The 27,098-nt window shown below is 22.4% G+C and overlaps 1 protein-coding gene and 1 long non-coding RNA gene across 5 annotated transcripts in view; one reads left to right on the top strand and one right to left on the bottom strand.

The window, feature by feature from the left end:
* LOC114129912 (limbic system-associated membrane protein-like) overlaps nucleotides 1-27,098 on the bottom strand; it is a 188,243-nt gene that overhangs the window by 91,825 nt on the left and 69,320 nt on the right. The gene's annotated exons all lie outside the window — the stretch shown is intronic.
* Nucleotides 20,718-23,546, top strand: LOC126550155 (uncharacterized). 3 transcript variants are annotated; one of them, XR_007604197.1, is made up of 3 exons: nucleotides 20,718-20,979; nucleotides 21,047-21,274; nucleotides 23,459-23,546. It is a non-coding gene; the product is annotated as an uncharacterized LOC126550155 (long non-coding RNA). The 3 variants fall into 3 exon arrangements; XR_007604199.1 differs by lacking the exon at nucleotides 23,459-23,546 and adding an exon at nucleotides 22,011-22,100; XR_007604198.1 differs by lacking the exon at nucleotides 23,459-23,546 and adding an exon at nucleotides 21,353-21,502.

Raw genomic sequence — 27,098 nt, 5'->3', positions numbered from 1 at the left:
TACCGGAAGTCTCATTAGTTTTTTTTTAAAAAACTGAAAACACAGCCGATACCGATATTTTAAAGAAGATTTTTTCGGCTACAATTTTAATTTAAGGAATAGTTCACTCTTAATTTTTCATAACTCGTTGTCTAGATAATTTTCGTACCTACAGTTTTTGATAACGACGACCGTGTCATAAATGGTGAATAAAGTAATTATTAAAACCGTCATAATACGCCCCAAAAAAATGTATAATAAATTAGGTAAATAAATACGAATATATATTTATTTATATAAACAATTTACACATTAGTAATAATTTTTATTTTTTATATTTTATTTATGCTTAATAAATTATGAACAGTTTCTAATAAAAATATAATAGCGTGTTATACAAAAATTGAACTAATAATGCATAACTTTGAAATAACACCTTTTCTGTCTATGTTGTGAATTTTGGCTATATACATCGTGAGCACAATGAGTCGCTACAGTTGCATTGTTTGTAGTTCATACTGAGTGTAGCCCTAGCCTTACATACAATGGCATATAAATTAAACTGAAATTCGCTATAAAAAAAAACAAAACAATACTTGGAGTAAATATGAAGGAAAATGAACAAATAATAATGAAAAAAAAATAAATAAATAAGATTGACATTAAAGATAAATATTATTTTAAGTGAGGCACAAAACATCTGTAAATAATATAAAGTGTAGGCATACATGTGGATACATGATTACAAGGAATAGTGCATATTATACGGTAAGTCCACACATAATATTAATATATAATATATATTATATTATATTCATTCGCCAACCAAATAATTTAAAATAAAATAAAAAAATAACACACGCCTATCGGAAAAAATAATACAACTCAAGTAAAAGTAACAACCGATAAGTATTATAAATAGGTGGGTCTTAAAATGAAAATTATAAAAATAAACAAAACATAAAAATTAATTATACTTAGGTATTTATTATTCATTTATAATTGAATATGTATAATAGGTTTTAAGGAAAATAATAACATGCAAACCGTCATGTTTATGACAAATTTTCATCTTTTTTTAACATCATCATAATATACGTGCAAATATTATATTATGATTATTTTCACAGAGATTTCGTTTATATTCCTATGTAGGTATTTATATTATACATAGCAATAAATAACAATACAAATTAACTACCTATATTGTATTACAACTGAAATTCAATAACACATATTAAACATCCATGCATCTTTATTATATTTTATATGAAATCATTGTTGTAAGAAGGAAACATTCAAAATAAAACGTCATAGAAACTATATTGCTACGGAGCAATAACCATTTTGTCGACATGACGGCTTTTGCAGTGTTCATAAGTCGTAAGGTCAGAAGGGTGAATACGTGGAGTACCAATTGTTACAGAAATTCCCATGGAAAACTATTTCAAATTTAAACTTTCTTGAGACACATGTGCTTTGCACATTTAATTAGATACGTGGCGCCACTTTGCTTGGTGGTATAGCGAACGAGCGGTGATAGAACAGTTCTGGTAAAACGTAGTGCGTAATATTTTATTTCGTGTTTAACGACTGAAAAATTCATGTAACGACGTCAATTCACTAAAACCTATCTTGTAAGTTGATAGGCAGAAAAAAGTATGTTCACTAACGAACAGACGTTAGGCGCCGCGCTGGAAATATCATTGCGAAAATGACTACCATCAATTTGTTTCGTCGTTAAACCGAACGTAACGTCGAGGTAATCAATAGGCACGGTCGCGAGAGTAGAAAAAATGTCTAATTTACAGTTTTCAAATTCCTGTCGCGTCGAAAATAATTGAATATTCTTGCTATAGTGTCATGGTTCAAGAATGACGATCGGTTAATAATGTTTTCCATAACACAATTGTGTAAGCTCGTCTTAAAATCACGTCTACGATTTGTTCACACTGGTTGTTTTTTTAAACAAATTAAAAAAAAAAATGCCATAAAAAACACTGCATTAAATAATGATACGCTAGTATGAGAAACAAAAGACAATATTATTATGCATTAACACAAATTTTAAATTTAAATTTAAATGCAATTATAAACGGTTAAATCATATTAATATTATGTCTAAATTATTATATGAAAACAACATGATTCATCTTGGTTGGATATTGATATAATAATTAATTATATATATATATATATATATGTACATTTTACATAGAAGAACCATGGTTGTGATTTTTACTTAATTGAAATATTTAGAACGACGTGTAGATAATAATTGTGAGTACTTATTGAACCTTATTTAAAGTGTCTATATGTGGATCAATAATTATTTTGCTATTGTAACATATATGTATTTTATTCCTATTACTAAAATTAATATTAAAAAAGTTAAAAACTTTTTAAAATCCAATCAGGTCATCAGAGTTGATTACATATTTTATTATCAGTAAATAAAATCCCATGCAGATTTACGATGAAAAATATATATATGGATTATTTATCGAGTGCTAAGTACCAATAATAATATAAAAATCAATATTTTTTGTTATGTGTAGTGAAAACTTTGTTCATTAACTTGAATTACGTATGTATTATATTGTATTGTATTCAGTTATTTGTTGTTTTGATTTAAATCAACAATAATACTAAAAAAATTAAAAAACTATAATAGATGAACGTTTTACTATGTGTTACTACCTACATAATATATATTATATATATTTATATAAATAAAAAAATTAAGAAGATTATTTCAAAGGTAATAATTCCACTCAAATCAAAAAAAAAGTCAATAATAACAGAACTTATAGAAAATATTATTTAATATATTTAATAATGTTTTTTTTTTATAATACCAAGATCTCAACAAAACCAATCAACAATCAAAATTTTTATAGTTAGTCCATTGTTTTTTTTTTTTTAATTTTTAGTTTTTAAAGATTAAATTTACTTTATCCGTAAATACTAAATTGTCTATTTTTTTTCTTTTTAATAAAAATAATAAATATAAGATTTTTAAAATACTTTAAGATAAGATTTACGTCATTTGGTACATATTAATACATAATAGATTATATATATATATATTATATTAAGATAATTCAAACATAGACGTAAAAATAAAATAAGTCTTTTTTATTTTAATATTGAAATGGTTAACTAACGTTGTATTGTGAAAGGGTGAGGATATTTTCCTACTATTAAATCATATTTGTTGAAGATAACCTAAAATCTGTACTTTGATAAACTGCATTATTATTATTATTTATGCTTATAGCTGCACCTATTATAGTTTGAATAATATTATTTTTACATAAAAAATTATTTATAGTAACAATAATAATAATGATGATGATTGAAGAATCATATTATTTTAAATATTAAACTCTTCATTAAATTCCTTTTCATTCTTTAAACAGTTTAATAGATCGCCCAATCAAATTAAATAAATATTTATTTTTATTTTAATATTTAATACTTTATTGGAGACAAATTCATTATTAATTTATGATGCCAATTGTAATCAGTAATACCATAATGTAGGATCTCACTAATATCCATCAGAATTTAACCGATCCTTAAAATATTTAACAATCTCTAACATAAAGCTGTCCATATAAATTGGAATCAACTGTGTAAACAATTTATCCATTAAATTTTAATGAGATGTTAAAATTATCAAAGTGTTTTAAGTACCAATATTATTGTACCTTTCCTTAATAAACAATATAAAAAGCTACATAATAGTGCTATAACATAATGTAGATTACGATTTTTGGACCCTCGTTTTTATTAGAATTTATTTTTAAAAGACAGTACTCATTTATTACCGTTGGTGGTTGGTAAAATGATTTATAAGATTACAATTTTTGCTTCTCTTTCAATCGGTCGCTAAGCGAAAAGTGTGATTAGTGGCTTATAGTAGTTAATCTAGAGCTATGTACATTCGTTTATTTGTACTTCATATAATTCTGCTGAGAATTTAATTGCTGTATCCTGTAATGTACTTTATCTAAAGTCTAAATATGTATAGTCGGTACATATTTGAATTCAAAACTATTACTAACCATCAGTCATCAACGAATCAAAATTACGGAAAGTTAATTAATAGCAAATATATTTCACTAGAATGATAGAAGGTTCATATACTATGAAATAATACGCAAACCAACATTATTATAATTTTCTTTTACAATATAAATGTATGTTTAATCGATTTATCAGTGGATATTATGTAAATTAATATCGTGTGACATGTAATTAATATAGAAAAACAAATATGAAGTTCGGTGGTTTTCACCAAGCATATCGTTTATAGATTCGTCATTCGTTTTTATTAGGTATCGTTGTATATTATACTCATGTCACTATATGTTTTATGTATTCATATTATTTAAGTTATTAATTATATTGTGTCATAGTAGATTTTAACTTTTCAAAATGTATTTTAATGATATAATTATAAATTTCCTAGTTTCAAAAAATATTTTTTTTATATTTCATGATGTCATGTGTTAATTTGTATAACTAAAAACACTTATAATATACATCTAGAACAGTATTTTTAGTAATGAAAATATATAACATTTACATTTTACAACTAATTCAAACAATACAATCTTTTTATCTTTATTTTACATTTTCTGAACAACAACAAAAAAAAAAACATCATATTCAATTACATTACAATATCGTTTTAATTGGTATCTAAACATTTCATTATAATACTGGTTACAAAACTTTTTTCTATATAAATCGTAAAATGTTGATGAATAAATACCTTTGAATTAACCTGTGATTCTACAAATAAATTTACAACACCAAAAATGTGCTAAAACATAGCTAAAAGATCAAAAAATATTAATAAATATTAGAGGTTTTTCAGAAATCACAGTTATACTAGTCCCAATCTAATCAAAAGATTATATAAAACTAATTTATTTTATGTTATACTAATTAATATACATCCAACATTTTTTAACCTAAGTCTTAAAAATTCTAAAAATAATTATAATAGGTTCATTAAAAATAGTGTCAGGTAAGTAATTAAAAAAATATAAAAGCCAATATTCATTCAGGAAAGTGTCATTAGCTAGTTAAGTATTAATAGCGATTTGGAAATGTCTCAGTTGTTAATTTTAATACTTTCTTGGGTATTTAAATTTTGCGAAACTTAAATTTCAGAACTAAAAATTGTGTTATTATTTTTTTTTTTTTTTAACAGAAAATGATTAATATTATGTTTAATTAAATAAAGAAAAATCTATGGACCAGTTAAGGATAATATCAGTTGTGAATGGAGAGAGAGAAAGAATACAGAGCTAGAAATATTATTCCAAAACACAACCATAACAAAAGTGATAAAAAAGAGAAGATTCCGATGAGCAGGCCACACTTGGAGAAGCCAAATTAAGCTAATTAGAGCAGTATTAGAACGAAACCCGCGAAGAAAAAGACCGCTGGGGAGACCCAAAACAAGATGGGAAGACTTAGTTAAAAAGGATGTGCAATCGTTAGGAGTAGGAACGAATTGGAAAGAAAGAGCAATGGATAGAGAAGAATGGAGGTACGGATATGAGATGGGATGGTCTTGAAAGATCTTTAACCAGAAGAAGAAGAAGAAATGTAATTGTTAATTGAATTAATTTAGATTCAGAGGGTATAAATAAAAATATTGGTTAGTGGTATTTGATTTGATTAATGTGTACTTAAAAAATCTTCAATTGTGGTTTTTGATAAAAATATCGGAAGCTAGGCTAGAAAATGAAATACACGGTACTTCATATGTTATTAATAAAACTGTTACATAAAATTACCATATTTTTCTATTCAAAGCTAAGCTTAAAGTTTTTAATATTGTAATAATGTAATGTAAAATCAATTAGTTTAATATAATTTAGGGGGCTGGAGGAGAAGTACTGGCACCATAGTTCCTCCTCCAGTCCTCGATACCACAATAAAAAAAAAAAAAAAAAAAAAAAAAAATATAATTTATTATATTTTTTAATTTAATTTTTTTTTATATATAATAATATAGACGAATTTGTAATTTAAAAACATTTAATTTTTAAATATAAAATATTTATTACATTAATTATGATTTAAATTATTTTTTAATATACAGCTTATTTTAACATTTTTGGGATAACTATTGTTCATTCCTAAAAATGTGTTCTCAATTACCACCTTATGTGTATTAAATCTTGCTGTATAAATTGCAATTTAATTTTTTATTTATTTTAATCTTTAAATTTATTTGATATTTAATGGCGCCTAAAGTATATTACTATTATTTTTAGCTGTTGAAATACAGATTTTACCAATTAAAATTTGTTAAAACTATATACATAATAACATATTGCATCTTCAAGATTTTTTGTAACACAACTCCAATCTTATTCTTTTTTTTTTTTTTTTATTGAACTTAAGCTCGGTGACTAAGGCCATTAGCTATTGTAGGGGTTATGAACTGTGGTAGGGGTAAGGGTTGGTTAGATAGGTTGTGTTTTTACGGTTGGTATGGTCGGTTTAGGAACACGTGTATGTGTGGCAAGGTTTTTGCGCACTACGTACCCAGGTGGTCACCCATCCGAGTACTGCTTACTCTGCTTACTCTTAACCACATGAGTGATTAATTTCAGCCACTGCACCGCACCGAGCCACCAATCTTATTCTGTTTTTAATGTTTAAAATATTTTTAAATTGAATAATTTTATTTAATTATTTTTTATAGACAATGATTGTTTTTAAATTCCAGGGGAAGTGGCACATTTTTCAAATGAATCTCTGATAAACTGCAATACATTTCTAAAAATGTGTTGACAGTTACGTTATCAAAAATAACAACTAAATTACTTTCAAAAAATTAAAATTATTATTTACATTTTTTTAAACACAACTATCAAGTCAGTATTTAATCAACCGATACGTCAATTGTTATAAAATAAAAACAAAATGTTTAGAGTTATATTTATTCATATCTTTACAAAGTTTTAAGTACAAGTAGATATTTACTAGTATATAAAAACATTATATAAATAATCAATATATAACACATTGACAGGGCTTAAAGATAACTTAAAGATAAACATTGTAGTAAAAAACTATATTTCACTGTTCAATATATTTGGAATTCTTGACCCTTTCTAATCTAATTTATTTTTTATTTCACATTCATCTTGTGCTAATGATTAAAGTTTTTAAAATTAAATGTTATGTTATGCACTTAAATATGATATTTAAATATGAAAGTATTATAATATACGATAATTATTTATTGTTCGAATATTATTTATTAGTTAGATAATTACTTAAATTTTTTTTTGAATAATCAATTTTCCTTTTTATAGTGGGGATTTTGAATGTATATGACATATTAAAAATGTTAGGGTACAAAAGAATCGCAATTAATTTATATTGATATTAATACAATATAATGGTATAATTGAAAAGTCAAAGTCGATAGAGAGAATTTTGCACCATTATAATAAAACTATATTTTTGTTTATTTTAACAAATAATTATGTAAAACATTATGATGAAAAACCATTAAAAGGATACTATTTATTAGATACTTATTAAAATAACTCTGAACAATATTTCAATGGAAAATATTTTATTATATTCATAGAGTAATACCAAAAGACAAACACTTAATAAATATATTAACGTAAAGCGTAACTTATTATTGATGTATACTATTATTAAATAATACATGAATTATGAGAACACTTATGATTTACATACATATTTATACTTAAACTTGTGATTTATTGTTTTTATTAAAAAAACAGTCAGACAGAAAAACATACAGATTATACAAATAAGACAATAACTAAAATGTGTTAAACCATAAAGTAATTTCAAAAAATTAATTATTTATGGATACAATTGAAATTTATTTTGAACCATGCATCATAATTTGCTTAATTTTCTCAATAAACTATATTCAACTAACCATCTGCGTATGAATCTAAGTAATTCAAAGTTGATGCGTAATGAACTGTGAATTAGTCTATTTTTAATATGTTAACAATAATATGGATAATATATGTTCATAAACCTAATATGGTTATACCATTTACAAAATATTATAAAATATAGAATTCGATTAATTAAATTAATTAAGTTAAAGCTATTAATGTGATCTTAAATTTCTAAAGAAAACCAAATCAAACTGTATAAAGTGACTTTTGTGTATACTAGGTTTAAACACAATAGTATGTAAGTTGCATTTGATTTTATTGTATTTAAATTAACAATATCCCCCAGTATGTATTTAAAAAATAAAAACATATTGAAGTACTATTTATACTTAGATGGCATATACTTTTTGAAATGCAAATATTTCATAAGATATACCTAACTCAAAAAATAAATAATAAAATAATATTTTCGGTGAACAAAAAAAGTTCAGTAGCCTTGTTTTATCAGGTTTAGCATGACTAATAGTATTTAGATGACGTTGCCGAGTGAGCCATAAGCTGTTATATTTTATAATAAACCAAGAAGTGCCCATTTTAATCAACTTTTGAAAAAGTGGATATTTTTATGTTGAAGTGAATAAACTCCAATTATCCACGAATGCATAAAATAATATTACTTAGGTAGGTACCTATAACTTTTATAGTTCACTCAATATCCGAGGACATAAAATAGATTTACAGACTATAATATTTATGGAATTTAAATGGATTCATATTGCTTAGTATGGAATTAAAACGAATATTTTGGTTCAGTTATATTCATAATATGCAATATTTTTAAATTTTGTTTCTTTGAATAAAAATAAATAAAGAACTATCCGAAAATTAATCAAAATTATTTACGTAATTTTTAGTTTATCACATGCTTGTAAACATAAAAAACAATCTTAAACGAATTATTTTTCTTTGCATCTAGATAATAAATCACATTAAATCTTTAAGTTGTAATTAAAGTGTAATTATAATTTGTATACAATAATAAAATGATTTAGATTTTGGATAAGTAAGTATATTCAAATTATTGTTTTTAATTATAATGGTATATATTTCCAATGATGAAAGTTTTTAATAATTTGTTTGAAATAATTATAAAAGCTTGAATTATTTTTATATAGTGATATATTGCTGATTGTTGGTATTTGAATTTTTCTTTTTTTATTCTTAATACTAAACCACACTATTACAAACATTTAAAAACCTCGACGTTAAAAATATTTTAAGATTTATTATTCTAATAATATGTTTTTAATGATGGTAATATTTATTATAGTAAAAAAGCATTCAGAATATATTATAAATAACGCTCAAAGTTTATATAAAAAAAAATACGTAATAGATTACACTGAGAAGAATGTTCGTTTTACAATACTGATATAATATAAATCATTTATACCATTACTTAGTAATACCGTATTTGACGATAATAGTGATACTAATCAAATATGTGCCTTATATTTTATTTATATTATTCATATTGGTTTTTAAAAATTAAGTCAATATTTTTTTATAGAATAGAATTTTCAATTTGTATTTTAATTAATTATATAATAAACATGCAATTGATTTATAGTCCATATTTCATTGTAATTTGAAGAAGATACTAAGAATTTTTATTGTTTTTTTGTTTTTGATTTTCTTAGCTTATTGTAATTCAAAAATGAATAAGGTACTTAAAATATTTTTAAATATTTATATTGCTATTTTCTACATAAGGCACATATGGTATAGTTTATTTTCTAAATACTTTGGCGCTTTTGAACATTTTATTCAATTTTAATCATTAACTATTTTCAACATTGTTAGCAAGATCAAAAAGCTTGAAAATGCAATTTAAGGTTCCTTGTGCATTGATATATTAATATCTAATCATAATTATTTTATTTTGTTAAAAATGACTACAGGTAAATTTTTAATTTTTTTACATTTTTTTTTTTTTTTTTTTTTGACGCCATTTGACTGAAAATCTTGAAAATTACGTGAAAAAAATCAAAACATATTAACACCATTTTGATATAATATGTTGATATTGATACAAAAATAAAGTTAATAATCATAATTTAGATAAAAAAAAAACATACCTTTAACACGTATCTACTATTAAAATAATTAAATAGCAATAATACGTAATAATAAATGCAATGTTTTTGGAAAAAAAAATGTATAGTATACACATACGTATTTGGTAGATACGACATTGGAAAATTAAGATAAATGATAATACTTTGGTGCACGTCAACTAATACATTTCGTAAAATAAAAAATATCACAATTTTACTGAATAAAACATTAATTACACAAATGTACTTTGCAAAATAACTGCAAATGTACATTTTCACCGTGACACAATACTGCCTGTAATTCCAGACAAAATCTAAAGATTTTTTTACTAATACAAGATTAAAGATTGACATTTCGATCCATTGACATTCTAATTATAGCGGTAATATAATATATACATACATATTTACAATTTAGAATAATATGTAAAACTATTAAACATATTTATAAAGTCTTTTGTTTTTTTTTTAATAATAAAGCACCATCCCCCAAGGCTATTTATAAATAGAAATAAAACACATCTTTTAAGTCAATACATAATACTTGAAAATTAAATAAAAATTTCGTTTATAAGTTGTACTTATTGAAATTTAAAATTCGTAGTTCTATTTTTTTGTAATGATCGTTTGACGCTTAACATTTTACGATATTAAAATGTATAAAAATAAAGCAATTCACCATCAAACAATTTATATTATTTTATTACAACTCAAAAAATATTAACCGTAAAATATATGTAATATTTTACTGTTACTTAAGTAATAATTTTAATTTCATAAAATACAAAAATGCTTAGATTAATTTAAGGCTATTTATAGACATTATACATTTAATTTTTTTTTGTTTTTTTTTTTTTTTAATAAATGATTTTTTTCATTCCGAAAACTTGACAATGTTCTTCAAACATTTTTTTCAAGAGATTTTAGAATATCAAAAATAAATAAATACATTTTTGTTATTGACATAATATTAAGTTTGAATTTTGACAAATTGACTGATCAAACAAATAGTAGTTTTATTTCCTTTTACAACTTAAGTTATTAAATTGTTGTTAATCAAAAATATTAGTTATAGGGAGATTTAACTATAAAACGTGTACCTAAATGTTTTCATATACACAAATACGATTATAATTTCTTTAGAATTGATGCATCATTACTGTGTCTGTTGGTAAAAATAATTTGAAAGAAAAATAGGCTTACCTAGCACATATACATTCCTTAAACAAATATAAATTATTAAATTAGTAATATAAGTAAGTATATCTCTGCTTAAAATTTTCTTTTTTTTTATGAATTGATTTATTGGTGACATTAAATTTATCTCATCTATTATTGTGATCAAATGTTTTTTAAAAGTTTTTGTAAATAGTTATAACACAAAGAATTTAAATTGAAAATGCATAAAATATTTTCACAAACTTTATATTTTAACCCCAATATTAAAAATTACTATTTAAAATGTATACGTATTTATTAAACTAAAAATTAATATATAGAACTCAATATAAGTTTTTAGTAAAATGTAAATCAAATACCTACCTAATTACTATACTCAGAATGAAATCTACAAAATAATGACAAAACTTTAACCGTGCTGAGAGTATTATTTTGATAATTAATTGTTATGAATTGAAAAGAAGTTTATTATAAACATCTAACGGCATTCACAAAAAAAAACATAAAATAAAATTTAAACTGAGATGAAGTCTAATGTCTAATACTTATTTTACTAACATAAATATTATTAAAGTCGTTAATTTAATATCATTAAGGTAGGCCGGGTAATGATAATACTAGATAAAATTATTTGTAGAAATAAATTATTTTAATCAAAAAGTATTTTAATTTTATAAATATTAAACTATTAAGTTATTTCATTATTCTTAGAATATTTTAAATAATCTACAGTACATTTACCTTCATAAATAAATTTAATTTAATAAATTTAAATTATATTTATCAAAAATCGCTAAGAAAAACGTCTACAATTATCAAACATAATTAAAATAATTATTTTTGGTATACATTGTCTTTGAAATTATTCTTTCAAGAAGATTTTTAATTTTATAAATACTGAAAATAATTTTATGCTCAGTTAAAAAGCTTGACAATTTAAGACTAGATCCCTCGTAAGTTTTTATTACTAGAAGTAAAAACAAAGCGTAGCGTAAAACCACATTCATGTTTTATGAGAGTTTGAAGTTTAAATTGATGAAATTGGATTTAGAGGTACTCTTGTAAAATAAAGATTTATGCTTAAACTATTTTTGTAGTTATGTTTTAATTAAAAAAATAGTAGAAATTAGGTATATATTGTTGACTCAACTTTTAAGGAGTCATATAATTATAAGTTATTTTATAATTTTTTTCTTCAATAATATAAATCATTATTAAATATGTTAATATTTAGTAAAATGTATGTTTATACAATTTAAAATATCTCTAAAAATGTATTTACATTTACTATCAAATATAAGACCTTTAGGTACTTTTTTTTTTCATAGATTTTTATAATACAATATAGTAATATGACGTATTAAAATATTATTATTAATGTATTAATATTATTATATAATATATTATAATGCATATATAAAAGCGTTCAAGAGTTTTTTTTTTTTTGACAAGTTACATTGGAGGGGATAAAATATGTGAAACATAACGAATACCTAATATATCAGGATTTATGGCGTATTAATTAGGATCACAAAATTTGATATACTTCTTAAATAAAAAGTTTTTCTTTTTCCTTACTTCCCTACTCTAAAATTATTTAATTATAAAAAATAATAAATAATAGGTAACAAAAATGATAATAACACTGATAAATATAGTAATATATATAATACATTTGGGATTTTTTTTTTAAAGTATCTGCTCTAAAATTGTAACAAATAAAATATTTTGTTCAGATTAAATATGAAAAAAAATTTGCTTGACAAAATGTTATATCCTATATTATATTATTTTATTTTTTAAGAGTTGTACCTAAATTTAACAAGTTGGATTTTTTTTATAGAAGTGTATATTCAGTGTACAAATCCAATAAACAAAATACAAATAATCTATATCATGTGAAAATCATCATAATATTCTATAAATTTAACATTTTTAGCATACTACTTTTATGTAAAAGTACCTTTTGTTATAATAATATTGCCTGTTCTTAAATTATAGGGTAATTAGTAAGTATTTATATGAAAGGAGAAGACATATTAATTTTTATAATTATATATATAATTTTATATCTTAACTGACACAAGCAATAAATTAGTTTTAAAATTCCTCAGTATTATAAAATTTTTCTGAACAAACTTGTTTTTTTTAGAACTGGAAACTTAAGAAAGTTTAAAAAATATCAATTTAACGATCAAAATGAAGTTTTCTTTAAATTTTATTTCTTATCAGTTAATAATTTAAAAAATAATATTAAATTGTATAGTAAATAATAAAAGTATGTTAAATTTAAATTACATAATATTATACTTATCTTTACAATATTCTCAGATAATTGTATTAGATAGGTATTAGGTATAGGTATTATGATAATTAGATAATTACTATAATTAACAATTATCCTCAACATTTTAAAATTTCTAAAAACTTTTAGAGTATAATAAATACAAAATTCAATATATTTTCTACTTTTTGTTTTTATAAAACCATGTAAGTGAAAGTCAGTGTATTCAATTTCATAATTTCAGAAATTACTATTTCTATTTTTTTTTACAACATAATATTCAAAAATATTGGTATGTAAAAAAAGATTGGTCCCTCACTTTTCATTAAAAAAAAAAAAAAAAAATGCATCATCATAGGAAAATCATTATATACAGTAAACAGTTAATAATTTAAAAAAAATATTCTCATTAAATTCATTTGAAAATTGTAATGTTCATTTAAATAAATTTATTGCTAAAGAAAAATTAGAAGCTAACATTTTTTTTTTACAAATTATTTAGTAGAAATGGCCAATACTTAAATTGTATTAACATACTATTATTTTAATGCTTGATTATATTCATTTACTAAATGTTTTGAACTTTATTTATAAATATTTTATCATGTACAATTCAAATACACGAACATTAATTTTTATATATAATCTTATTAGTTTTGCTAAATTTCAGTTACTAAAACAAAATATTATTTAATAATATTTAAATTAAAAAATATAATAAAATAAAATACAAGACATTATAGTTTAAGTTGTAAGATACACGTTTAATAATACGTATATAGGTAGTAATATCTACAAATCATAAATGTTTGGCTCGAAGGATTTTATTTTTATGATAAGTTTTCATGACTGACCTATAGTCACGTACGATGTTCACATGCGTTGTTTTGATAATATCAAACTGAATGTTCTATGTTTTATCATTGCATCGTATTTTATAAAATACGATCCTAGGTGAAATGATGAAAACTATTGAGTTAATATAATGGCTTATATATGTTCTTATATCTTCGAAAATACTATGAACGATAGTAAAATGTCTTATATAGTATATAGTCTTGATTAAATGTTAGAATTAAAGCGTCCTAATATTTCTAAGTGTTGAATAAATACCTACGAAACTTTTTTTTTTAGTTTCATATTTATTTATTTATTTATTTTGGAGTGTGACAATTTTTACAATACTTGGGACGAAGTAAAATCTATATATCTTTTATAATAAAAACAATATTTGTGAATTTAATAATAAATTATTTGATAGTTAACATACTGTTCGCTATGAATCGAATATATGATTTTTAAATAATTGTGAGTAGTTCTAATAAATTAATAAATACAAATCTAAAAATTATCATACTATTCCATTTTAATTTTTATAATCTAATGCAATTGTTTGATAAATAAAGTGAATTAATTTTTTTCTGAAATTTAAAATCATATAACTAAATAGTATTATTATACATTTTTAAAACAATCTCGCTATTGGCTGAAACATATGATTCAACTTAATATATAATACATTTTTTTTTTATTTTCATATGTAGCATTAAATATACATTATTTCATTATAAAATTAAGAAAATCGCAATTGAATTTAAATATATATTTACAAAAAACAACTATAATCGGTTGTTTAATTAAATACCATCTTATGGATGTTGTAAATAATAAATCAAAAATAGTTTAAATTTTAAATTTACATTTTTAAAAATTTCCTAACATAATAACATTTCACGAAATTTATACATTTTTGTAATTCAAAAATTTGCATATTTCTATTATATTTTTTCATAAAATAGAATTATAAAAATAGTAGATTTTACTCTTTGTATATAATATTATATTCTACATTGCTATAGTTTGTTAAGCATTATAGAATATAAATTATGTATTTCAACCCTAACTCTTAAGTAATTTCTAACTTCTAACTTCTCTTATATAGAATTCATGTGCTATTTAGAACTTGAAACAATACGTTATGAATAAAATAACATTCAAAAATTCAAAATTTTTAATTTACAAAAAATACCTCTTCAATTAGTTTAAGTTAAAATAGTATGTTCCTGTTATTTTGAAGTAATGCTAAATTATATTTTTACTCAAAGTCAAAATAATTTATCAAATTATATTTGTATATTTTATAAACTATTGTGTAACAATTATAAATATAAATATAAAATTATTATCAAAGAATATAGTGTTCAACATAAGGTAATATCTTACAGAAAAAATAACATCAATTGATAGATAATATTTTATATATTATTATATAAAATATTATATGTTTATTACACAATATAGATCAATACTTGATACCTAATAAAAAAAAAAATACATATAATTACCTATAATATTATAGAAACCAATCTGTATGCTGTCGATTGTATCTTGTATCTTATTTAAATTGTATCTTACGAAAAGTAAGTCACTATATTATATGTGTTAAATTTATAGTCAATGATGAATCGTAGTATATGACAGATTATTTAGGGTGATTACGATTTGTCAGCCAATGTATTAATTATTAATACAGTAGATTAAAATTTTTATTCATGAAAACATTTAATTTGTTTATTATTAATATGTAATTATTATTATTTTTAATTTTTATTTACTTCTGAATGAATACTAATTTTCTCTAGAATAGTATAAATAAACAGGTACGTACAATTTTTTGAAAATGATTTCGTGTGTGAATAAAATATAATAGAATGAAGAAGTTTAAAGTATTTTTAAATAATATTTTTATTCATTAATTAAAAAATCTAATTGCTTTTAAGTTTGGGCTTTAAACAAAAATTAAAAAAAAAATGTTTATGTTTTTTTAAGATTTATTAGTTATATGTATGTATAAAAATACTCAAATAAAACTAAAAAAAAGTTATTGTTTATTAGAGTTATATAAAGTTATTAAAAACTATTTAAATGGTTTAAATAATTAAGACACTACTACGATAATAACATACAAAAATATAAATCATAAGTTTGAAAAGTTATTCTATATTAAATTCCAGAATAATTCTTAGCAAAATAAACGTGTAAAATAAATATTTGGCTGTCTGTGAAGTCTGAACCGATTCTAAAGAAAACTACATAGGTATGTGTGGAAGTTGAGAAACTCTAGGGAATACATATCAATACAACTGTGTATTCATTGCCAAAAGGTTTCACAATTTCATCACAATAGATAGGATCTGAAAATTTTATAAATTGTATTGTAAATAAAAATTACTATTCAAGGATGTAATTTATAGAGGATTATAGTGAATATGGTAATTCCATATAAATACAATCTCTGTTTACATAGCAATAATATTTAAATTTTAAATTATTAGTATTTAATTGTATTATTTCAATGTTTTATACTGTTATACAAATATGTTTAACATATTATATTCTACACGTATATAATAAAATTATAAAACATTATAATATAATATATTATGTGCAACATATTTTATTCTAAATTGTTGTTTTCAGTTAAGATCCAGTTCCTTGTTATATTTTGTCATATACCTGTTAAATAAATTAAACCTACAAAAATATATATTTTTTTCAAACACTAATATTAAAATAATAATATATACATTTTTACATCTGGGACTAACTAAAAATTATGTTCGATATTATTATTGATTATAATACATGTATCGAGTATTCGTGTATGTATTTTATACTACACGTTTAAAATTAATGTTTTTCTAAAATAAAAAGAGTAATGTTTTTACATTTAACGTGAAAAATATTATTTTTTGATATTCCCAGATGATTCTAAGAGTAACCATTACAATTTATAAAATGATTAAAAGTTTTAACATATTGTATTGGTAGTAAAACTATTAAATATAGGTACATTATTGAATTATTTGACTTGGGCACGTAAAATAATTTATAATACTTATAGCATTAAGATTAGTATATTTATAAATATGATATTTTATTTACTAATTCATTAAGTAATGTAAAATAATATGTACAAACAAAAATTTATATTGTACCTTTAATATTTTTTAGTTGATTTCTTTTGTTATTTCTCTATCTTAATTTTACATTAAGTTATATACAATATAATATATTTTGTTTTACATAATTATTATGCAACTGTGAAACTATTGCTGCTTTATATCCCTATTTGAAGTCTTATAAGTTATCTTTATAAAATTTAATAATTGTTATAAATAATTATATTTTAGGTAGGTATTAAGGTATATAAAAACCAGACACTGCGTTAAAAAAAAATATTAATATTATTCGCAGAAATTATGTTTAAGATTAATTTTTATTTATTTGAATAAAAAACTTTACTAGGAATAATAAGTTATTTGAATTCGTAGAGTTTTAAATAAACTGCTTGACAATACCGTATTTTTTTTTTTGTTTGGTATATTATATATTTATATATTAATCTTATAAATTTAAAATCCTAACGCGAATGCGTTTGCATGATTTTTTATAAATCATTATGAAGCTTAATTGAGAGCGCCATATAGAGTGACTCATCAAGCACGTTCACTTGCTTCTTTTTTTAATAATGAATTTGTTCATACTCTGATTTTTAGAATTTTAAAATTTTATTTTGACTTTTTTTATAAGTTTTATTTTGGTTTTATATAGAACAAAAGTTTTTTTTTTTTTTTATGTATAGATATTTTATTTTGAATAAAAATAAATAAATATAGAATAACGATATTAATTATTTTGTTGTATTTTAAAAATTGTATTCAAGGATATTTGAAACTTTTAACGTATATAATTTTACAAGCTATGCTCGTGCAGTTTGTTGCACATACAAAATACATCTTTATTAAATTTGGTTACCTAATGCTTACATTTAATGTGTCACGTCTGGATAAACAATATTTTTAGTTTGGTGATTTGAGATATAAATGATATTTTCTGACTAATTTATAATAATAATTAATTTGTGTTTTTTTTTTCATCTCTATTACTAAAGTAACATAAATCAACAAAAAAATGTATATTTATTAAAAGCTGAATTATTTGTTGTTACCCGTGAAAAAAAAATATATATGCATTTCTTTTTGAATGTAACTGAATAAGAAAGCAAAGAATTTTTAAGTGTACGTCACCAGCAATAACGGTTAAAATATTTAAAACTTTTACTTTTCTATTAAATGTTAAATCAATAAAGACAAATATAGAGAAAAGTATATTTGAATTAACCTTACATGTTAAGCCGTTAAATTTACAGCTTTGATAAAATATAAAATAAAGGTCTACAATATTTATCAAATTTTATTATTTATTTTGTTTTCGTTAATCAATAGCTATACCCTTTATAAACCACATAACGATAATTTTCCAGGAATCAATAAATCTCTGAATAAGCTCCACTTTATAATGCACATTTTGCAAAACCCTTTCTTAGTTGACGTTTCCTACTTTTAAACAACTAACCTGCCAAATTCCAACGTTGTAGGTTAAATATTAATTAGTAATAATTTTTATTTGGTAAATGAATGACCTTTTGCTACTATATCTATAGATATTCGTATTTGCCGATTATTTAAAAATTTATTACTCAATAAATTATAATTTAACTTATAGAATCAAAAATAGGCTTTAATCCTTCACCGTGATATACTCTATCATTAAAAAAACTGCCAGACCATTAGATTGAGGGTTCTAAGATCAACGGATATCTTCGTACATTTCGTTGCCTGTATAAAGTAGAACCTTGATCGAATTGGTTGCATAATGTCAACATTTACGGTAACGTGTGTAGATAAATAATATAAAAAAAAAATAGTATGTATGTATGTAATTGTTATTATATAACTCAATTTTTCATTAACTTATAAAACTATAAATAGGCTTTAATTTTGCTTCAAGATGTACTATTTAATTTAAAAAAATCAAGATAATCAGAGTATTTTCAGAGAACATGCGTAACGAAGATTTCTTTTTAAATATATATATTATATTTACATACGCAATAGCATTTTATGATGCAATGTTTTCGAAAAAAAATAATTCAATTTACTGTATTACCAATAGTAAAAAAAAATTGCTTTTATAGCAATTTAATATAATATATACATATAAAAATGTATTTAATAATGACAGCCAATAGACCATCTTTGCTTAGAGTCATTTTTATATGAATTAATATTTATCATTGATTTTAAATTCAATGTAAATTTTAGTTACTTACTTTCCAATGACGAGGTACAACTTGAAACCTATTGTAAAGTAGACTAGTTGCTTAGTCCATCCTTTATTTTTAGCTTTATTTCTCCAACCAAAAAAAAATATTCATAAAAAAATGTCTTTTACCTAATTGTGTATTCCTAAAATTACTCAAATTTTTCAGAGATGACTATCTAAACTCTTAATTGCTCTACTAAAGATGAGAATATCCTAATCGTCTAAACTATTTGTACTAAAAATATATAATATTAAATTAACAATACTACGAATTTAATATTTATTATTTTTGTAAAAGTTTAGTTTAAATGCAGTTGAAATTATAATATTTATACTTGATTAGAAGATACCATATTCAGTGATATTTTATTTTCATAATAAGAGTATCTATGTTTATACTGAAAATAAATCTAGTTAATTTTACATTTGTATAGTATCTATCATGAATTACATTTTCATTTTAACTTAAAACCATACCTGGAACAATTCCAAATATAATCATAAATGAAAGTACTACAAATGTAAGTTCACTTTGTTATTAAACCTGCACTTAATAAGTAATTTCAAGTTTGTGTAATTAATTTAAACATGATTTTAATTGAATGTTAGACACAAGAATGTCTTTGAAAATTGAATTTGGGTAAATGCTGACTTGATTTTCTTCTAAGTAGAATCAAATAAAAATAAAACAAGTTATTACAATGATAATATTTTATATTCGTCGAGCACATGAATGTATTATCAACACGTAAGTTTTTGTTTACTTATATATTAGAACGAAATTATAATACATTTTGTTGAAAAATAGAAAATCATTTATCTCTTTGTTTTTATCATTATTCTTATCAAGAATTTGAAGTTTTTATATAAATATAATCTAATTTATTTTATACGAACCACCCATATACCAAAAGTTTAAACATTATTTACTAATTGGTAAATGTCATATTGTCATTTACTTATTATTATTATTATTATATTATTATATTTTTTTTTTTTTTTGAACTATACAAAATTAGGTATCTACGCGATATTAATCTTTTGTTTAATTATTGTATTTAATTTTCATTATTTTAACGTTACTATAATAGGTAATACAAATTATATGTACTTCATCAATAATTTCAAAATATTATTAGACACCAGAATGCTGTTATTGTCGGATATCAGCATAAAGCTGATTTTTGAAAATTTTTAAGTGTTAGGTTCTCTTACATCCGGATCGTGTTAGTAAACCAACCGGACTTGTAAATTCAATATTACAATTTCACTGCACCAGTACTAGATAATGGTTAGAAAACGTATTCGTATACCTAACACTCAGGTAAGTGTAAGATAGATAAAAGCTGTATTGCTGTTATTTAGGTAGTGTTATAGAATTTATATTTTAGGAAATGAAATAAATATACCAATGTAAAACCATTTCAAGTGTTTAGATCAATGCAATAATATAATGAAATACGATTCACTGGAAAAAAAAAAAAACTTTTGTACGAATAGTGATGGCGTCTTGAATATGACTTGTGTAGTGAACTTGGTGTATTGTATAGACTGTGGTTAGATATTGCGGCGTCAGACCAACACATCGGCGTGTGGTGTTGAGTGCAGCATCCAATTGAGTAAGCTATATCACTGTTTTCACGTCGTATTTATATCGTGTTATGAAAATATTATTCCCGCTGTGTTTTATTGCACAGTGTTTTGAATCGATCGAACATTCACACGGATTTGTCTAGTGACTTATACCGTATAATACCGTATTGCGAGTGTTGCAATTTTTTTTGCATGATTTGCATGAATTGAGTCTTAGTTATAATATGATATTATATAAGATTATGTTTCCTTTATTGATGTTACATTTGTATCTATAGTATTTTGAAAATGTCATTTCCATTGCTTATGCACATGTCTAGTTGAGTATATACATTTTTCGTACGTTTTAGCGGTATAGTTGTGTGTATTGGTTATTGTATATTATGATATATGCATTATACACAATTTGTATGCTGAATATGTTATGGTATATACAATTTATTACCTATGTAAAGGCTGTTATATATTTCAAATGCGGTATTCATGAAACAAGTATTTTTGTTATAAATTATTTTCCAATTATATTCTAATTATAATAATCTGTATCACATAATCGTTCTTCGTGTAAGAGCTATATTTTCATCTATATGATGATGAAGATGTATAAAAGAAGGAATGCATAATAATAATATATACATTATAATTATCTTAACACTTGTTTTTCTTACGATTTCTAATAAATAATTATAGTATTTTAATAAAGAATTGTTTTTATTTATAAATTTCGAGAATATACGTTCTACGTCTATTTTGTTATGACAGAATACAATTCGGTGTACACTGTACATGCTTTGGGAGCTTATGGTTTGTGTAAATATGGTTCAAACATATTATAAATTCCAAAATCTTACAATCCATGGCATTATTTTCAGATATTTTACGTGCGTCCATTTCCCTAATAAGGTAATGTTCCGTATAAATCTCGTATCCGAATTCAGCGTTACATTAGCGATAAATATTATGTTAAAAATGTTAAGTCAAAATGTCATGAATATAAATTAATATACTTTATCTATAATAAAGGCAATATTATGTTCTATATTTTAAACTTAATATAATATTAAAGGTTATTAGATTTTTACAGCTAGAATAGGACTTAAGTATTGTATGTTATATTATGTATACATACCATGTGATATTTGAAAATCAAAACATGTGTACTAAAAATTAAAATATGGCCTAGAATATAAAAAATAGATAAAATAAATCATAATGTATTATTTATTATCTTATATTAAAAAAATAAATAAATAAAAACTTTAATAGAATAATTAATAACTAATACATTTAAAACTTCTTTTTATTTTTTTAATTTGTATTGGAAAATAATATAAAATCTGTGCTCAGCTGCGCAATATAAATAATTATTATCTTCTATAAGAAAAATAACATGAAAATGTGAAGAAAAAACCCATCTAGTAGTAGCACTATCTATACATACATAAATATCTATCAATATATATTTATATCTTTTTTCCGTTGTTGTTGGTTATTATTATTAATCGTTATGAAGTGTTCTACACCAATTTTTTTCAGAAGTCCTGAGAGATTTCCGAGAATTGTATGAGTGGCTAAATCATATATCAAGGGGTTGTGTTGGAAGGAAAGCCTATTAAAAAATTGTTTATAATAAGTTAAAGCTTTTTAATAATCAATAGTTTTAATTTTTAGATATACATGTAGATCGATATTTTAAATATAAGGGACATTGGTGATTGGATGTAAGATTTTATTTTGAAATGTTTGAATTTTGTTTAAGTTGGATATTTTGGTATTACCCTAGAGTTGGGAGCCATATGTCCACATCGCTTTAATTAAAGATTTGTAAATGAGTAGCTTAGTGTTAAATTTATTATGTTTATTAATGTTTTAAGCAACCGGAGACGTACATTTAAGGCGATTTTTTTTTGTGTGGAATGTTGGTTAGACGTTAACCCTAGATACTTAACTTAACTGAATGGGAGGATAGAGAACGATATTAGTTAAGGAGACTTTTGAACAGGAAACAAGACGAAGAGTGAAGGTAGTGTGTAGGGATTTTGCTTGGTTAACTTTAACTCATCATTTATCGTACAAGTTAGACATTATGCAAAGGTGATTTTGAATATTTAGAGAATCAGTAACCGGGGCTTCGTATATTGATATAATTATCATTCAAAAACAGTTGTAGTTCGAGAGATAACTTTATCAGTAGTATATATATTATATAGGATTGAAGAAAAAATACTTGAAAATTAAGAGCCAAGCCAAACCTACCATTGAAGTGATGCTTGGCAAGGTATTATTTAATCAGCAAACATTATGATGTTCTTGAAAGAAAAAGTTTTAATTTATACAGTAGCCTATCTTACCAAGCTCTGTCAAATACTTGTGATACGTCAAGAAACAAGCAAGAACAATATGTTTTTCTTCAGAGCATCAACTAATCTATGCAGCTGGTATATTTTAAAGCGAGAAATTCAAAAACTAAATTGAGTGTTAGGTAGTATATTATTGGAGTAAATGCATGGAAGGATTCTTTTTAGGATTAGTCTTTTAAACATTTTTGCAAAGAAAGGTAAGAGGCTTATAAGTCAATAGAAAGAAGGTAAGTCAGGAGGCTTTAAATTAAAATCTTTATGGATTTAAATGGACCAATTAACTTTTACATAGATTGATAGTAATGAATTATGGATATTTTTTTTATCTATTCAAGCATGTTGTTTCCTATTATTTTAATTAAAGTTACAAAGTGTACGAAAAATAAAAATAAATCATATTGAATGCATCTTAATAAAAAATAGTACTAAAAACTAGGATAATAGCATTTTTAATTACTTAAATCTAAAATAATATTTTATACTTTTTAAATACAAGCAATATACAATTTGTTATTTGTAATCCATAGGTATTTATACCTTACTCTGATATTTTTACTAATTTAAACTTTATATTAACTAATTCATGCATAATAACACAGAAACAGGAAATATTTAAATTTAATTTATTTAAAATAATATACATTACACATACTGATGTATTAATTGTAGAATATGAGCATTCCGTATAATAAATTAACGTTTAAGAGTATAATATGTATTATATTTTTTTACATATTATATCATATCATAAAAATGTTTTGGAGCTCATGGAACTATTACAAATATATCTATTAATCGAAGTTATAAACTGAAACTCAATATTTTATTTTTAGGAACCATGTTTGCTAATAATTTTCTAAAGGCGTATTAACTCTCTACTGTGGTAAAATGAAGTGTGATTTCACCAAAAAAAAATTGGCTACCTATGTGATTTGCTGAATCTTGTGGTTTTTGAGTAGTTATACTAAAATCTTTATTAAATACCGAGAAAAATTACATATATTAGAAATTAGAATTGAGTCCTAATTAAATGCCATGTTAAATCAGCTACGATTTAACGTTTTGTTAATCATCGCAATTATTTAAATTACTTCATTCTGTTAACAATTTAACCACAACATTTCAAAAATCACGATTCATGTTATCATGATGTAGTGTTAAGTAACTTTAAGCTACTGAAGCTTAATTCAGATGTTTTATGTAATAATATGTCTTCACCTAAATACTTGCACCCCTCAGTAATTTCCTCTTTTAAATGGCTACTGTTCATTTATATTTAGTTTTTTGTATTTATATTGTTAAATATTATAGTTTATAGAATGTAATTTATAATTATTCTTATGTATTATAATATAGGCTAAAATTATGTGCAAACTAATTTGAAAGTAAAAAATAACTAAAATAATAATAAAAAAAATTAGCAATTTACCAATGTCATTTCTAAACTAATTAACATTGAATACAAATTAAGAGATATTAGATGATTATAATCAAACTAAGTATATTAAAATGAATATACGGACTTACATCAAACTATATATATATTAGTGTTATCATTAAGGTTGACATTATAATGTATACTTGTATCCTAAAAAATAAATAATGAAAAAGATTTAATGAAAAACTACACAATGTCCATGCGATAGTGTGTAATAAATTTCATAGTAGGTACAAGGTTTATAGGTAAGTCAGTATATAGTTTGTTATTTGAACTGAGAGTATAAGTGCAAATACTGATTCTCACTAAAAGACAGATTTTGTTTATTAGTAGGTAGTTGAAATAATTTATATTTATCTATTTTTTCATTGACCTACACATGATTAAATTTGTTATATTGTTATAATAGTAATAATTTTATATAAAAGTCAACGTAGAATATTTGTATTAATAAATTTAATTTGACATTATTTATAATTGTTATATTTTAAGATTAGGTACTAAGATTTCCCAAATTATGTATTAAACATTTAAACATATTGTCTATAAATATTATTATCGTTAGTAACTAATATTTTTATATTATAAAATCTATTTCGTTCATATTTTGATTTTGATTTTAAATAATAATATATTAAATGTATTATGTTACTTAAGTTATAAAATTCTTTTATTCAAAACCAAACAATAAAATATATTATGTTACATATTTATTTTACTAAATCATTATTTTAAAAATGCATACGAGTTTTTTTTGTGTTAAGAGACGAATCGCAAAGGAGTTTTCTAAATTAAATTTAAAAAGTAAGTATTATGCCAAAAATGGTATGGTTTTTTCAGTTTATGCTGTCAAATACAAATGATAAAAAAAAAGTTTCTAAACGGAAATATTCTAAATCACTCAACTGTGTAATTGCATTTTTGTTTTTCATAGATTTCAAGTAAACGTTCTTTTCTCATATAATAATTAAAATTGTACCTAATTTCCACTCGAAGAAAAATAATGAAAATTGATGATTATAGATAAACAGTGAACATCAAATTCTTATTTATAAAATGTCAGTACTACATCGTATAAATTAAAATCATTTATATTTCACTAAACTATAAATAATATAACAATCAAAAGAGAAATAAATATTTCAAAATGTTTGATTTGGTAATTAGTGAACCAAAATGACTTTTGTTTCACAAAAATATATTTTATTGTTCACCTCATTTCAAATAATATAAATTATAGGTAAATATTTTAAAACTATTTGGTTTTTGATTTAAAACCATGTAAAATTCGGTATGTTAAATAGATTTTGATACTAAATTTATTATAATTTATTATTTTTTTTCATTAATTTTGTATTTTATTTTAATTTATTCTATTATTTATTTGAGTTTTCTGTGTTTACAAAAATACATTGATAAATTTGTTATTGTTTAAGATTACAATATGAGGGTTAAATAAAAAATATACAATATGTGCAATGAGTTATGAAAACTATACAGTTGACTATGATATATATATATATATGTATTTATTTTTTATTTTTTAGTCTTTATTCAAAAATTTAATAAAATTTATAGTTTATCATGTATTTATTTTTAAACACTAACATTAAGATATTGGATGTTTGATATTGTGGGAATCATTTATTAAGTTTTCTCAGTATTATCATATATTTTTCTATTTGTATTCACAAATGGACCTTAAAGCATAAATTTCATTACTAAAAATGGTAATATTTGGATTTTTATAGTTAAATTTGATTTAAGTATGCTTTATTATTATATAATATTGATCAACTATAAACTTTTGGTTTAAATTTTAAATTTAAATTTAGTTTTCGGATTCCAATACATTGCATTATTTTTTGTATGCTTAAGAAGTATTCATTTAAGTACACAATTCATCATTTATCATCATTTATAATTTTCATCATTTGTTTTAACAGTTTTTAAGTATATTTACCAAAATTTTAACCATTGTAACAAATTATGTCAACCATTTTATAATACAGTATATTCGCATGTGATAACGTTTTTATCTATCTTCAACGA

Source organism: Aphis gossypii, chromosome 2 (assembly GCF_020184175.1).
Source record: "Aphis gossypii isolate Hap1 chromosome 2, ASM2018417v2, whole genome shotgun sequence".
Lineage (NCBI taxonomy): Eukaryota > Metazoa > Arthropoda > Insecta > Hemiptera > Aphididae > Aphis > Aphis gossypii.
This window is presented reverse-complemented; position numbering and strand designations above follow the sequence as displayed.